The sequence below is a fragment of the Gossypium raimondii genome, chromosome 2 (genome assembly GCF_025698545.1).
Source record: "Gossypium raimondii isolate GPD5lz chromosome 2, ASM2569854v1, whole genome shotgun sequence".
NCBI lineage: Eukaryota > Viridiplantae > Streptophyta > Magnoliopsida > Malvales > Malvaceae > Gossypium > Gossypium raimondii.
In genome coordinates this window covers 24,301,080-24,316,148 of record NC_068566.1, presented here as the reverse complement: position 1 = coordinate 24,316,148, position 15,069 = coordinate 24,301,080, and positions in this window count along the sequence as shown.

Here is a 15,069-nt window from a genome sequence, read left to right as displayed (position 1 = left end):
ACATTTCACCTAGGGTATTTTCCAGATATAAACCCTAACATGAATTAATGGTATAATAAGCTAAATCGAGTTACGTGGACTCCAAAAATGTAAAAAAAATTAAAAACGGGCTGGGATGCACTTACTATGAGCTTGAGAAAGTGAAGAAACCCTAGCTATGGTTTCCCCTTGTAAAATTTGGCCATAGCTTGAAGATGAGGACATTTTTCCATCTTTTCCCCTTTTTAATTCTTTTTATTACTAAATGACTAAAATGCCTTTAACTTAAAAATATCCTATTTCACTTTTCTCATGTCCATTTTTGTCCACAATTTATCCAATGGTCTAATTCCCATTTAAGGAGGAACTCCAATTTAAAATTCATAACAATCAGACACCTCTAGCTTCTAGAACTCAAGTTTTGCACTTTTTCTAATTTAGTCCTTTTGACTAAATTGAGTGCCCAAATGTCGAAATTTTTGAACGAAATTTTCATGAAATCATTCCGTGAAATTGTAGACCTTAAAAATATAATAAAAACAAAATTTTCCTCATTGGATTTGTGGTCCCAAAACCACTGGCCGTTTAGGCCATATTTCGGGATGTAACATTTCTCCCCCTTTAGGGATTTTCGTCCCCGAAAATCTTACCTGTGAAGAGATTAGGGTACTATTTTCGCATAGCCTCTTCGGGATCCCATGTAGCCTCGTCTATCCTATGCCTATTCCATAATACTTTCACAAGTGCAATACTTTTGTTCCTTAGTTGCTAAACTTCTCGAGCTAGAATCTTTACCGGTTCTTCACCGTAAGTCATGTCTGGCTGAATCTCAACCTCTGTCTGAGAAATCACATGTGATGGATCTGAATGATAACGGCATAACATAGACACATGAAATACATCTTGAATCTTCTCTAACTCAGTCGACAAAGCTAACCGATATGCTAAGGGCCCAATTCTTTCAGTCACCTCGAATGGTCCAATTAAACGTGGACTTAGTTTGCCTTTCTTGCCAAATATGAGAACTTTCTTCCACGGGGATACTTTCAAAAATACCCTGTCACCAATCTAAAACTCAATCTCTTTTCTTTTCAAATCTGCATAGGGTTTCTATCTATCTGAAGCTGTTTTTAAACAATCTCTAATGACTTTTATTTTCTATTCTGTTTCTTTGGCTAGATCAATCCCGTAAATCTGATTTTCCTTAAGCTCTATCCAATACAAAGGAGTACGACACTTACATCCATACAAAGCTTCATAAGGTGCCATTTTCAAACTCGACTGATAACTATTATTATAGGCAAACTCTACCAACGGTAAATATTTCTCCCAACTACCTTGAAATTCTAAAACACATCTAAGCATATCCTCAAGTATCTGAATAACTCTCTCTAACTGAAGATCAGTCAGAGGAAGGAAAGCTGTACTAAAACTCAACTTTGTGCCCAAAGCTTCCTGTAATTTCTTTCAAAATCGTGAAGTAAATCTCGGATCTCTATCTGAGATAATTGATAACGGTACTCCTTTTAGTCTGACTATCTCTGAAATATACAACTCGGCCAACTTGTCAAGTGAATAATCCATATGAACTGGGATAAAATGAGCCGACTTCGTTAGCTTATCAATCACAACCCATACTGCATCTTTCTTTCTCGGTGTCAACGGTAACCCTGTCACAAAATCCTTAGTAACTCGGTTCCATTTCCACTCAGGAACTAACACAGGCTGCAATAAACCTAAAGGCACCTGATGTTTGGCCTTTACCTGCTGGCAACTCAAGCATCTAGAAACAAATTCTGAAATATCTCTTTTCTTTCCTGTCCACCAGTACATTTTCTTCAAATCATTATACATCTTTGTACTACCTGGGTGAATAGACAAAAAACTTCTATGTGCTTCCTGTAAGATCTTTCAAATAAGCTCATCATTCTTTGGTACATATATCTGATTTCTGAACATCAAACAACCATAAAAACTGATCTAAAAATTAGACTCAACACCTGACTCACACCGAGCTCTTTTAGCTTGCAACTCACTGTCATCTTTCTAAGCTTAACAGATTTCTTCAAGAAACATCGGTTTAGCTCTCAACTAAGCTAAAATAGAACCGTCATCTGCTAAAGCGAAACTAGTATTCAAAGCTCTCAATGTAAATAAAGACTTTCTACTCAAGGCATCAGCAACAACGTTTGCCTTACCCGAGTGATATTCGATCACTAGCTCATAATCTTTAATCAACTCTAGCTATCTTCTTTGCCTCAAGTTCAAATCTTTCTGAGTCATCAAGTATTTCAAATTTTTATGGTCAGTGAATAATCAACACTTCTCACAGTACAAGTGATGTCTCCAAATCTTCAATTCAAATACAATGGCAGCTAGCTCTAAATCGTGTGTCGGGTAGTTTTTCTCATGTGGCTTTAACTGTCTGAAAGCATATGCTATTACTTTACCTTCCTGCATAAGTACACAACCCAATCCATTCAAGGATGCATCACTGTAAATCACAAATTCTTTATCCGGTTCTGGCTGTACTAAAACAGGAGCTTTAGTCAACAATGCCTTTAACTAGTCAAAACTCTGTTGACACTTCTCAGTCCATTCAAACTTGACATCTTTCTACAAAAACCTTGTCAACGGGGCAGCTATCATGAAAAATTCATTCACAAATCGTCTGTAATAACCAACTAATCCAAGAAAACTTCCAACTTCTGACACATTTCTGGGTGGTTTCCACTCAACAATTGCTAAAATTTTACTCGGATAAATTTTAATACCATCACCTGAGACAATGTGACCAAGGAATTTGACTTCTTGAAGCCAGAATTCACTTTTGCTAAACTTGGCATACAACTGATTAGGAGAATAAATCAGAATATCATCAATAAGCACAACTACAAACTTGTCCAAGTATGGCCGAAAGGTTCGGTTCATTAAATCCATGAATATGGCAGGAGCATTAGTCAAGCCAAATGGCATCACAAGAAACTCATAGCGACCATACCTAGTCCAGAAAGTAGTCTTCGGAACATCTAACTCTTTAACCCGCAACTAATAGTAACTGGATCTCAAATCTATCTTGGAGAACACAGTGGCTCCCTTCAATTGGTCAAACAGATCATCAATTCTAGGTAGTGGATATTTATTATTTATTGTTACTTTGTTAAGCTACTGATAATCTATACACAACCTCATCGAACCGTCTTTCTTTTTCACAAAAAACACTGGTGTACCCCACGGAGAACAACTAGGCCTTGCAAAACCTTTATCAGTTAATTCCTGCAACTGAGCTTTCAATTCTATCAATTCCAACGGGGCCATTCTATAAGGAGCAATAGAGATGGGAGTGGTACCTCTAACCAACTCAATACCAAACTCAACTTCTCTAATACGAGGCAAACATGGCAATTCTTCCGGAAACATATCGGAAAACTCACAAGCTACTAGCACTGATTCAATTTTCAACTCTGGATCTTTAGTATTCAATACAAAAGCAAGATAAGCTTCATACCTTTTTCTCAAACCTTTTTGAGTAGACATAACAGAAATCATGGCAAGAGAACTATCTGACTCATCTGAATTAACCCGGATAATATCACCATTTTTGCGTTTCAACTCAATGTATTTCTTTCCGCAATTCACTATCACATCATGGGCAGTCAACCAATCCATACCAAGAATCACATCAAACTCATCAAATGGTAATAGCATAAGATCGACCGGAAAACAGTGACCTTTAATCATCAAAGGGCAATTTGTACACACTTTGTCTACTAACACATTCTGGCCTAATGGATTCGATACTTTAATCACAAATTCAATAGATTCTATGGGCATTTTCATAATAGGAATCAATCTTATGCAAACGTAAGAATGAGTCGAACCCGGATCAATCAAAGCAATAACACTAGTATGATAGAGAAAAAATGTACTCGTAATCACATCGAGGGAGGATGCCTCTTCGTGAGCGCGAATAGCGTAAGTCCTTACGGGTGTTCTAGCATCTTGTCTAGCTGTTGAGTCTCTAGACATACCCCTGTTGCTTGCTCCAACTCCCAGATTCCTCTATGGTCTGCCTCTAGTGGGAGCATTTCCCGATCTTGCACTTGATATTACTTCTGTTTTAACTGTTTCGGGACAACCCCGAATAAAATGATCTAGTACACCACATCTGAAAACAAGTATTTTCATTTTCTTGGCAGTCATCGAGATGACGTCTACCACATTGAGCACACTTCGGTCTAGGTGGTCGAGTACTACCCACACTTACGACTATAGTAGTCTGAGCTCTTGAACTCACAAATCTTCTACCTCTATTTCGGCTAGGATACCCGGCTAAAAAATTCAATCTAATAGAGAACTCTCTAGGCCTCTTGGATGTAGACTGAAATAATCTACTCATCTGCCTTTTCTTTGTGTCTTGAACTTCAATTTCAGCTTTGCCCTTTTCTTTTTCTTTTAACAACCCCTCTGCCTTACAGGCTCTTTCAACTAGAACAACAAACTCTTTTATCTCTAGAACGCCAACTGATAGTTGGATATCATCATTGAGCCCATCCTCAAATCTTTTGCACATGATAGCCTCTGTAGACAGACACTCTCTAGCATACTTACTGACTTTGACAAATTCACATTCATACTCGGTTACAGTTATCTTACCCTGCTTTAACTCAAGGAATTCTTTTCTTTTCTGGTCAATAAATCTCTGACTGATATACTTTTTACAGAACTCCTCCTAAAAGAAATCCCCGTAACTTTCTCACTCGGTACAACTGACACAAGAGTCTTCCACCAATGATAGGCTGAATCTCTAAGGAGTGAGACAGCACACTTCATGCATTCCTCAGGTGTACAGGATAACTCATCAAAGACTCTGATAGTATTCTCGAGCCAATATTTTGCTCTCTCTGTATCATCATCTTTAGTAGTTCGAAATTCTTCAGCGCCTTGTTTTCTGATCTTATCAACTGGTGGTCTTTCTCTTATAACTATACCTATGAATGAGGGAGCTACATGGGGAATTAGAAAATCGTGAGGGGGTGGAGGTCTAATAGCCAGATTTGTACGAACGAACCCGGCAAACCATTCATAGCTTGGAAGAAGGCTTCTCGAGCCCCTCCTTCCTAACTAACTGTAACGGGCCTTTCACTACTATCTGGTGGAACTGTTCCTTCTGCGGGAGTGGGCGCATTACTTTCTACATCATCTGCACCAGCTTGTTCGGGATCCATAACTATAAAAGAAAAACATTTTAAAATCGTCAGGAGTCTTCACACTATCAAAGACAAGTATGGCATGTATAGCTAGACTTTATTCATACTGAATATTCTGAGAACTATATAAGCTATCGCTCTGATACCAATAAATATAACAGCCCTTACCCGAGACCATTACCGAATTCGAGCACGAGGTATTACCTGACTTAACTTGCTAGTTTGGAACATAAAAATTTGCTTTTAAAATTAATTCGCTCATGTTTAATCAATATGTCCCTAAAAAAGACTCTCGAGACCCTAAAACATGCAACGAAAATGGTTCGGCTCCAAACCGGGAGCATTAAAAATTTTATGAATACTTAAACAAATCAAAATAATTTATTTTACTATTCACAATAAAACTGTCCACTCGCATAACAGTCACTATTTTAAGTATAACTTGAGTTATGAATCTTGAAATTTAGATCCGTAAATTTTTCCTGAAACTAGACTCATATATCTTCTTACCATAAAATTTTCAGAATTTTTGGTTTATCCAAATAGTACAGTTTATTCGTTAAAGTCTCCTCTGTTTCACTACTCAATAGTTCTTCCCCTCTTCACTAAAAATCAAGTACCTCATTTTACAAAAATTGGATAAGGTTCTCGTTTGTTTCTTTTGAAAATAGATTCACTAAGAAATCCAGACATAAAAATGATGACTCATAATTCTATCTGTACAATTTTTAATGATTTTCTAAAGTCAAAAAGGGAACTTCAAAAACCATTCTGACCCTGTCTCACTAAAATTTAAATATCTCATAATATATACTTCATTCGCCTACACCGTTTCTTTCATGTGAAAATAGACTTGATAAGATTTAATTCTATATCTTATTCACTCTCTAATTATATTTCTACTTTTTTTGGTGATTTTTCAAATCCACGTCAATGCTGCTGTCCAAAAAATGTTCCATTGCAAATTTTTCTCTTTTATAATTTCTTTGTATTAACTATCATTTAGGCACACATAACATCACAAAATGACTAAGCCCCTATACATGCCATAACTTAAAATGTTTCGAATCATTTAATACCGAGATGGCCTGATGATAGTGTGAAACGATCTCCGACATCTTTACGATCCCCGAATTGGCTTGGAAATACTATAAAAAAAGAAGGAGAATAACGGGAGTAAGCGTAAAGCTTAGTAAGTTTACAAGCAAATAAATGACAACATTTATCATAAATAATTATACTCATGATTTATCATCAAGTATCATGGTCTTCGTTTCTTCTTTACTTACTTTCTTACTTGTTTACTTACTTGCTTACTTAAATAACTAATGCTTATAACTTACTTCTCCCTTGCTGAAATTTCTTTCTCAACTGATAACTGAGATATTCTTAACTCTTATAACTCACCTGAATCTGTTTATTATGCTTTTACCTAAACTTTCATGTAACATAATCTGTTTACTAGCCCGTTGAACCACTTGGAATACTAAGGATACTCGGGTCTCCTGTCTAATAATAACATGCCAAAGCCATGTCCCAGACATGGTCTTACATGAGATGTTTCCTGTACTGCCAATGTCATATCCCGAATATGGTCTTTCATGGGAGTTCTCATATCGGTGCCCATGCCATGTCCCAAACATGGTCTTACGGGGGACCTTTCATCTCGATGCCAATGCCATGTCCCAGACATGGTCTTACATGGGATTTCATCCTCTTAATGTCATGACATTTGTATCCGATGCATTCCTAAGGTTTCAATGGCACTTTTTAACACTGATTCTCTATCATCTCATACTTGAGTCAACATTAAATAATTTCATGAAATAAATACATAATTGCTGGAAAATAACAACATTAATAATAATTATTGAAATATTGCATTTATTTACCATAAACTTACCTCGGTACAAAATACGATCAAATCTAGCAACTTAGTCCTCAACCTTTTTCTTTCCCCGGTCTAACTCCGGATTTCGTTCTTCTTGATCTATAATAGAAAATTTAGCTTATTTAATACTCATATTCATCAAAACAGTCTTTGACTCAAACTTTGGCAAAATTATGATTTTGCCCCTAAACTTTTGCATATTTACACTTTTACCCCAAAGCTCGAAAATTAAACTTCATCCCTTATTCTTATGTTTTATGACATGTTGAACATCTTTCCCTTCTATGACATCATCAAATTCCCACCCTAACATTTACTTATGAACATTAGGTATTTTTACTAATTATGTCGTTTTACTCGTTTTCACTTAAAATCACCTAGCAAAAGTTGTTTAACATAATTTCAAGCTTCATATTTTACCATAAAACATAAAAAAAAACACATTTCACCTATTGTTATTTTACCAGATATGAACCCTAAAATGAATTAATGGTAGAATAAGCTAAATCGAGCTAGAAGGACTCCAAAAACGTAAAAAAAATTAAAAACAGGGCTTGGATGCACTTACTTGAGCTTGATAAAGTTAAGAAACCCTAGATACGGTTTCCCCTTATAAAATTCGACCATAGCTTGAAGATGAGAACATTTTGCCATCATTTTCCCTTTTTAATTCTTTTTATTACCAAATGACTAAAATGCCCTTAACTTAAAAAATCCTATTTCACTTTTCTTATGTGCATTTTTGTCCAAAATTTAACCAATGGTATAATTACCATTTAAGGACTTCCAATTTAAAATTTCATAACAATTGGACAACTCTAGCTTCTAGAACTCAAGTTTTGCACTTTTTACAATTTAGTCCTTTTGACTAAATTGAGTGCCCAAACGTCAAAATTTTTAAAAAATCATTCCGTGAAATTGTAGACCATAAAAATATAATAAAAATAAATTTTTCCTCGTCGAATTTGTGGTCCCGAAACTATTGTTCCGTTTAGGCCCTATTTCGGGATGTTACATTCTTAAAAGTATTTTGAATTGAGTCATCTCTAATTTTTGCATATTTCCAGTAAGTTTGTTGTTGATTGTGGATGAAATTTCACATATCCATCAAAATTGACAACTCCAGTTTCCTTGAAATACTTGTAGAATTGGCATGGAAGTTGTATATTCAGTTTCAACACTTAGCTTGACTGGTTTTTCTTCTGGCTCAACCGGTTCAGGAATGTTCGGTTCCTTATCATATTCTTCCTCTTCAGTGTTTGTGACTAAATTAACTTTAGTTTTAGTTCCATCTATTGACTCCTCTGTATTCGGCTCAGTTGGATCTTCTTGCTCGCCTTGATCCAGTTCATGCACCCTCTCTACTATTCTTTCAAGATGATAATTTGTAATGCATCCTTGAACATGTCGCCTCTTCATATTTTCTTGTGTTTTAACACGGGCCTTTAAGCAAAGTGAAGTGATTAATGATGGGAAATAAGCACTTCCTGTTTTCTATTTAGCACAATCGTGAATCTCATTGAGGATAATTTTCCCAACATTAATGGACTTTTCTCTCCAATTTGCATATAACAAAAGCACCCATTCCATCGAGATGGTGGAACTATGTGAGATAGGCATAAAACTGTAGCGAACGAAATAAAACCATACCTTTGCTACTCGTTTTAAGTATGCTCTCCCCTACTTTCTTATAATCCATTGTGATCCCGGATTTGTCACAACATCAAGCACTTGTTGAAGAAAATCCCAGATGATATTGTTCATCATAAGGTAGTACTCATCTTCTTCAACATCAGGTAAATTAAACAAATCATTGATGGACTTAGAAGTAAGAGGTACCTTTTTCTTTCGAACGATGACTTCAGTAGCATCTTGCGTAGTCAAACTAGCATAGAATTCTCAAACTAGTTCATCATCGGGGAGTGAATGAGCATCACAAAATCATTCCCATTTGAGAGCATTGATTTTCTTTCTAATCGGTATAGGAACAACCATCAAATCATTACTCTTCAAGTTAAAACCTTTTTCCGACATCATAGGTTGATGCTTGAAGATTGAATCAAATCTCTCTTTCACTTCTTCATCGATCAAAATTAGGTTTTCAGGAGTAGTCTTTGAAGATCTGGTTCTTTTGCGAGACATGGTATCTTTTCCCGAAAATTCGACAAAGTTTCTGGACAAAAGAGAAAAGAGAAATTGGGAAAAGAGAAATTGGAAAAGTGGGTAGAACTTGGTATGGTAAAAATCTTGTGACGGCAAAAGGGAATGTCGATAAAAAGGGAAGAGAACTAGAATTTCTTTCGAGATTTGAGGTTGACGGCACAAAAGGGAGATTTAGGGACTTTTAGGGTGTAAGCAAATTGCTTTGAGGGATATGAAAATTAGTAGAATGGAAATGGATTTATATAGGAAAAATTAGGGCAACATGTAGAAAAAAATTAGCTACATTAGGGTTACTTGGGCGGCAAGCAATGGGTGTGAGGGTAAGGCATGGATTTTTCCCTCCTTTTTGCTATCTTGAGCCTCAAACTCAGACTGTATCTTACTAAAAAAATTGATTAGTGCTTGGGCCAAATTTGACCCTCTTTATTAACATAAAAATTTAAAATTTAAATAGAACAAATGAATTTTTTTAAAAAAATTTTAAGTCTTAATTAGAAAATTTCTTCGTAACAAATTACATTAAATTAATTCCCAGGAAAGGTTGGAGGGGTCACAGTGGTCCCTCTTAAGTTCTAATCTCCTTAAACAAAATTAATTAAATGTAATAAGTTAAAAAAAATAAGTTCTAATTATTTATTTATTTTACAAAATGAGTTCATGAAAAATTAAAGGTCTGTTAATTTGAGCGAGGATTCAACTCGCTCTACTTCACCATCCCAGTAGTGTTTGAGACGTTGACCATTAACTTTAAATGTACCTCTATAATTGTTGTATAATTCAATAACTCCATAAGGATAAACTCGGTAGATGGTATAAGGTCCTTTCCATCGGGATTTAAGCTTTCTAGGAAATAACTTTAACCTTGAATTAAACAACAAAACCTTCTGACCCTCTTTAAACTTACGAGGTTGTATATGACTATCATGCCATCTCTTTGATCTTTCTTTACACATTTTGACATTCTCATAAGAAAACAACCTCAGCTCTTCCAGGTCATCAAGTTGTAACATCCTTCTCTCACCGGCTTGCTTAAGATCAAAGTTCAACTGCTTCAAAGCCTAGTGAGCTTTATTCTCCAACTCTAATGGCAAATGGCATGCCTTTCGAAAGACTAATCGATAAGGAGTCATTCCTAATGGAGTCTTAAATGCTATTTGATAGGCCCATAATGCATCATCGAGCCTTCGAGACCAATCTTTTCTGCTAGGGCGTACTACCTTTTCAAGGATACCTTTGATTTTGCGTTTCACTCTTTCAACTTGCCCATTAGATTGGGGGTGATAGGCAGTAGCAATCTTGTGCTTCACATCATATTTTTCAAGCAACCACTTAAGCCATTTGTTCACAAAGTGAGAACCTTCATCACTAATAATCGTTCTTGGTGTCCCAAATCGTGTAAACACATGCTTATGTTGGAATCTCATGACTACCTTAGCATCATTTGTAGGGTATGCTTCAGCTTCAACCCACTTGGATACATAGTCCACAGCAACTAAGATGTATTTCTTCCCATACGAAGAAGGAAACGGGCCTAAGAAGTCAATGCCCCATACGTCAAACAATTCAATCTCCAAAATGTTTGTCAAGGGCATCTCATTCCTCCTTGATATATTTCCAGTCCTTCGGCATTTATCACAGTTCTTCACATAAGCATAAGTATCTTTAAATAGTGTAGGCCAAAAGAAACCTGCTTGCAAAATCTTTGCTGCAGTATGTGAACCACGAAAGTGTCCCCCACTTGGAGATGAATGGCAATGATACAAGATCTCAGCAATCTTGCTTTTAGCTATACACTTTCAAATTATATTATTTGCACATTGTTTAAACAAGAGTGGATCCTCCTAAAGATAATACCGATTATCATGAAGGGATTTTTTCCTTTATTGGTATGTCATTTCTTGAGGAATTATTCCACATGCAAGATAATTGGAAAAATCAGCAAACCAGGGTAATTCATGAATTCAATTTACCTCAAATAAGTGTTCATCTGGGAAATTCTCGTTGATAGGCACACATGACTAAGTTACCTCATCTTACTCCAACCTCTACAGATGATCAACTATTTGATTTTCGACACATTTTCTATCTTGGATCTCAAGGTCAAATTCTTGGAGTAAAAGTATCCAACGAATTAGCCTTGGTTTTGCATCTTTCTTCATGAGCAAGTATTTAATGGATGCATGGTTAGTAAATAATGTAACTTTGGTACCTATAAGATATGAGCGGAATTTTTCAAAAGCAAAAGCTATAGCGAAGAGTTCCTTTTCGATTACTGTATAATTGCATTGGGCTCTCTTCAAAGTTCTACTTGCATAGTAAATAGGGTGAAACACTTTATTTCTTCTTTGACCTATCATAGCTCCAACGGCATAGTCACTTGCATCGCACATCAACTCAAAAGGTGAGTTCTAATCGGGTGTAACGATTATTGGGGCTGAGATTAGCCGCTTCTTTGGATCTTTAAAAGCTTCCAAACATGCTTTGTTGAAATCAAACATTGTATCTTTCTCTATCAACAAACACAACGATTTAGAAATTTTCGAAAAATCTTTGATAAACATTCGATAAAAACTGGCATGGCCTAAGAAACTTCTGACTCCTTTCACATTCATTGGGGCCGGTAATCTTTCAATTACATCCACCTTTCTTTGTCAACTTCAATCCCTTTTTTTGAGATCTTATAACCTAAGACAATCCCTTCCTTGACCATAAAATGACATTTTTCCCAATTAATGACAATATTCGTCTTTTCGCATCTCTTCAGTACCTTAGCTAAATTACTCAAATAGATATCATAAGTGTTACTAAAAACAGAAAAATCTTCCATGAAAACCTCAACAAAATTTTCAACCATATTAGTAAATATTGACATCATGCATCGTTGAAAAGTTGCAGGTGCATTGCATAAACCAAAAGACATTCGCCTAAAAGCAAACGTACCGTACAAACAAGAAAAGGTTGTTTTATGTTGGTCTTCCGAAGCTGCAACTATTTGGTTATATCCCGAATGGCCATCTAAAAAATAATAGAATTCATTACCTACCAGTCGATCTAACATCTGATCCATAAAAGGCAACGGAAAATGGTCCTTCTGAGTGGCTTTGTTCAACTTTTTGTAATCAATGCAGATTTTCCAACCGGTAACAGTTCTCATTGGAATTAACTCGTTACACTCATTTTCAACAATCGTGATTCCACCTTTCTTCAGTACACTCTGTACCGGACTTACCCACGAACTATCTGAAATAGGATAGATGATTCCTGCATCTAACCATTTGATCACTTCTTTTCTCACAACTTCTTTCATAATAGGATTGAGCCTCTTTTTCCCATCAATTCGAGTTTTTTCACCTTCTTCTAAAATGATTTTATGCATGCAAAATGAAGGGTTTATACCTCGAATATCAACTATGGTCCAACCAATTGCTTTCATAAATTTATTTAGAATAATAATTAGTTGCTCCTCTTGATCTTTCGTCAGTTCCGCTGAAATAATCACAGGCAAAGTAGAACAATCACCTAAATAAACGTATTTCAAATGGGAAGGAAGTGCCTTTAGTTCGAGTTTAGGTGGTTCCTCAATTGACAACTTGGGTTACACAAATTCTCTGACTTCCAACTCCAACTGTTCAAACCGTGTGGATTGAATAAAATTTCCTGGATTGCCTTCCATCAAAGCCATGTTTTCTTCACCTTCTTCATCCTCCAAAGGGTCAAGATCTAAAGCTTTCTCCAATGGATATTCTTCAAAATTGCTTTCTATAGAAACCAAAGTTTCTATCTCTTTTATAACTGATCATCCTCTACCGGATTGAGAAATTTCATCGCTTTAAGAATGTTAAAGGTTACCTAATCGTTTTGAACTCGCATGGTGAGTTCTCCTTTCTGCACATCAATTAACATTCTTCCCGTGGCTAAGAAAGGTCTCCCAAGGATGACCGGCACTACATTGTCTACTTCAAAATCTAAGACAATGAAATCAACAAGAAAAATAAATTTATCGACTCTTACCAAAACATCCTCGATCTTTCCTTTGGGATATACTAAAGATCAATCCCCTAGCTAAAGCGTCACAGTTGTAGGTCTTACTTCACCTATCCCTAACATCTTGAAAATAGACGAAGGCATCAAGTTGATATTCACTCCTAAGTCACACAAAGCTTTACCACAGTAAGATTCACCAATGTTATAAGGTATAGTAAAGCTTCCAAGGTCTTTCAATTTCGGTGGCAATTTGTTTTATAGGAACGCACTGCACTCCTTTGTCAAGGCAACAATCTCATACTCACTCAGTCATTTCTTCTTGGACAGTATATCCTTCATAAACTTCACATGATTCGGCATTTGTTCTAAAGCCTCCACCAATGGACTATTGATGTGTAACTGCTTGAGAACATCCAAAAACTTCTTGAATTGCACCTCATGTTTCAGCTTGTTTTACTACAATCATTGTGGATATGGAGGTGATAAAACATTCGGTTGAACCGGACAACTTTTCTGAGTAGGTAAATCTGCATCCAAAGATGTTAAAATATCTAAATTCACTAAGTTAGGGTTTACCTTGTCAGACTTCGCAGATCCTGATTCCTTTGGTGTAGGAACTTCAACAGCTAGTTGATTCTTCTAAACGGGCTTATCTTCGATATCAATCAATCGTGTAACACCCCTAACCCATATCTATCGCCAGAATAGGGTTATAGAGCATTACCAGAGTTTACTAATTAATTTTCAGACTTTTCTTTTCATCAAACATTCATATTTATAACCAATCAAAATCAAAACATTAATGAGCTAACGTTAACCAATTTCACTTGTACATGCCATTATAACCAGAATCAAATCATCCAAAATTATCGACAGAACCAATGGATAATGTGATATATCTCCAACAAGCTTCCAACTCAATCGAGCTTCCGATAATCATTTCAATGCACCAAATAATTATACATATTACCAATAATAATTCAATTCCAATAATAAAACACACACATATATATAATATTCATTACCAAATAGCATTCAATTCAATTAAAATTTTACAGAATATAGTTCATACGAACTTACCATACTAAATTGCGAAATACCAAAATTTAGGGACATTTTGGAAATTTTCTATTTTCTCAAATTTCCACCCAATCTTGATCTAAATTAATATTTCATTCAATTTACTAATTTAAATAATAAAACAATTCATTTCATGCAATTTGGTCACTTTTCGACAATTTTACAAATTTACCCTTAAAGTTTTACTTTTATTCAATTTAGTCCCGAGCCTAAAACCTGCAAATTATCCATGCTAGCTAAATATTCATATATATATTTTCCTCCTCCTCCTCTCCATTCCACATCCTTAATTTATATAATATGCTTATAAGTAACATTACCTACGATTTTACTATTTACTTGTAAATTTATTCAAAATTATCCATTTGAGTCATAGACACTAAATTATTTTTATATTGAGCTAAAGACCTCCAAATTAGAATCTGCTAATTTTCCATGAAACTAGATTCACATATCTTCTTTCCATAAAATTTTTAGAATTTTTGGTTTAGCAAATACGTACATTTTATTCTTTAAAGTCATCTCTTTTCTGCTATCTGACAGTTCCGACCCTTCTTCAGTAAAACTTAATTATCTCTTCGTACAGAATTTGGATGATATCCCTGTTTGTTTCTATTGAAAACATACTATCTAAGTATTTTAAAAATATTAATTATAACCCATAATTATTTTTTTATAATTTTTTATGATTTTCCAAAGTCAGAACTGGGGAACCCAAAATCATTCTGACCTTGTCTCACAAAATCTATTGTATCTCATGAT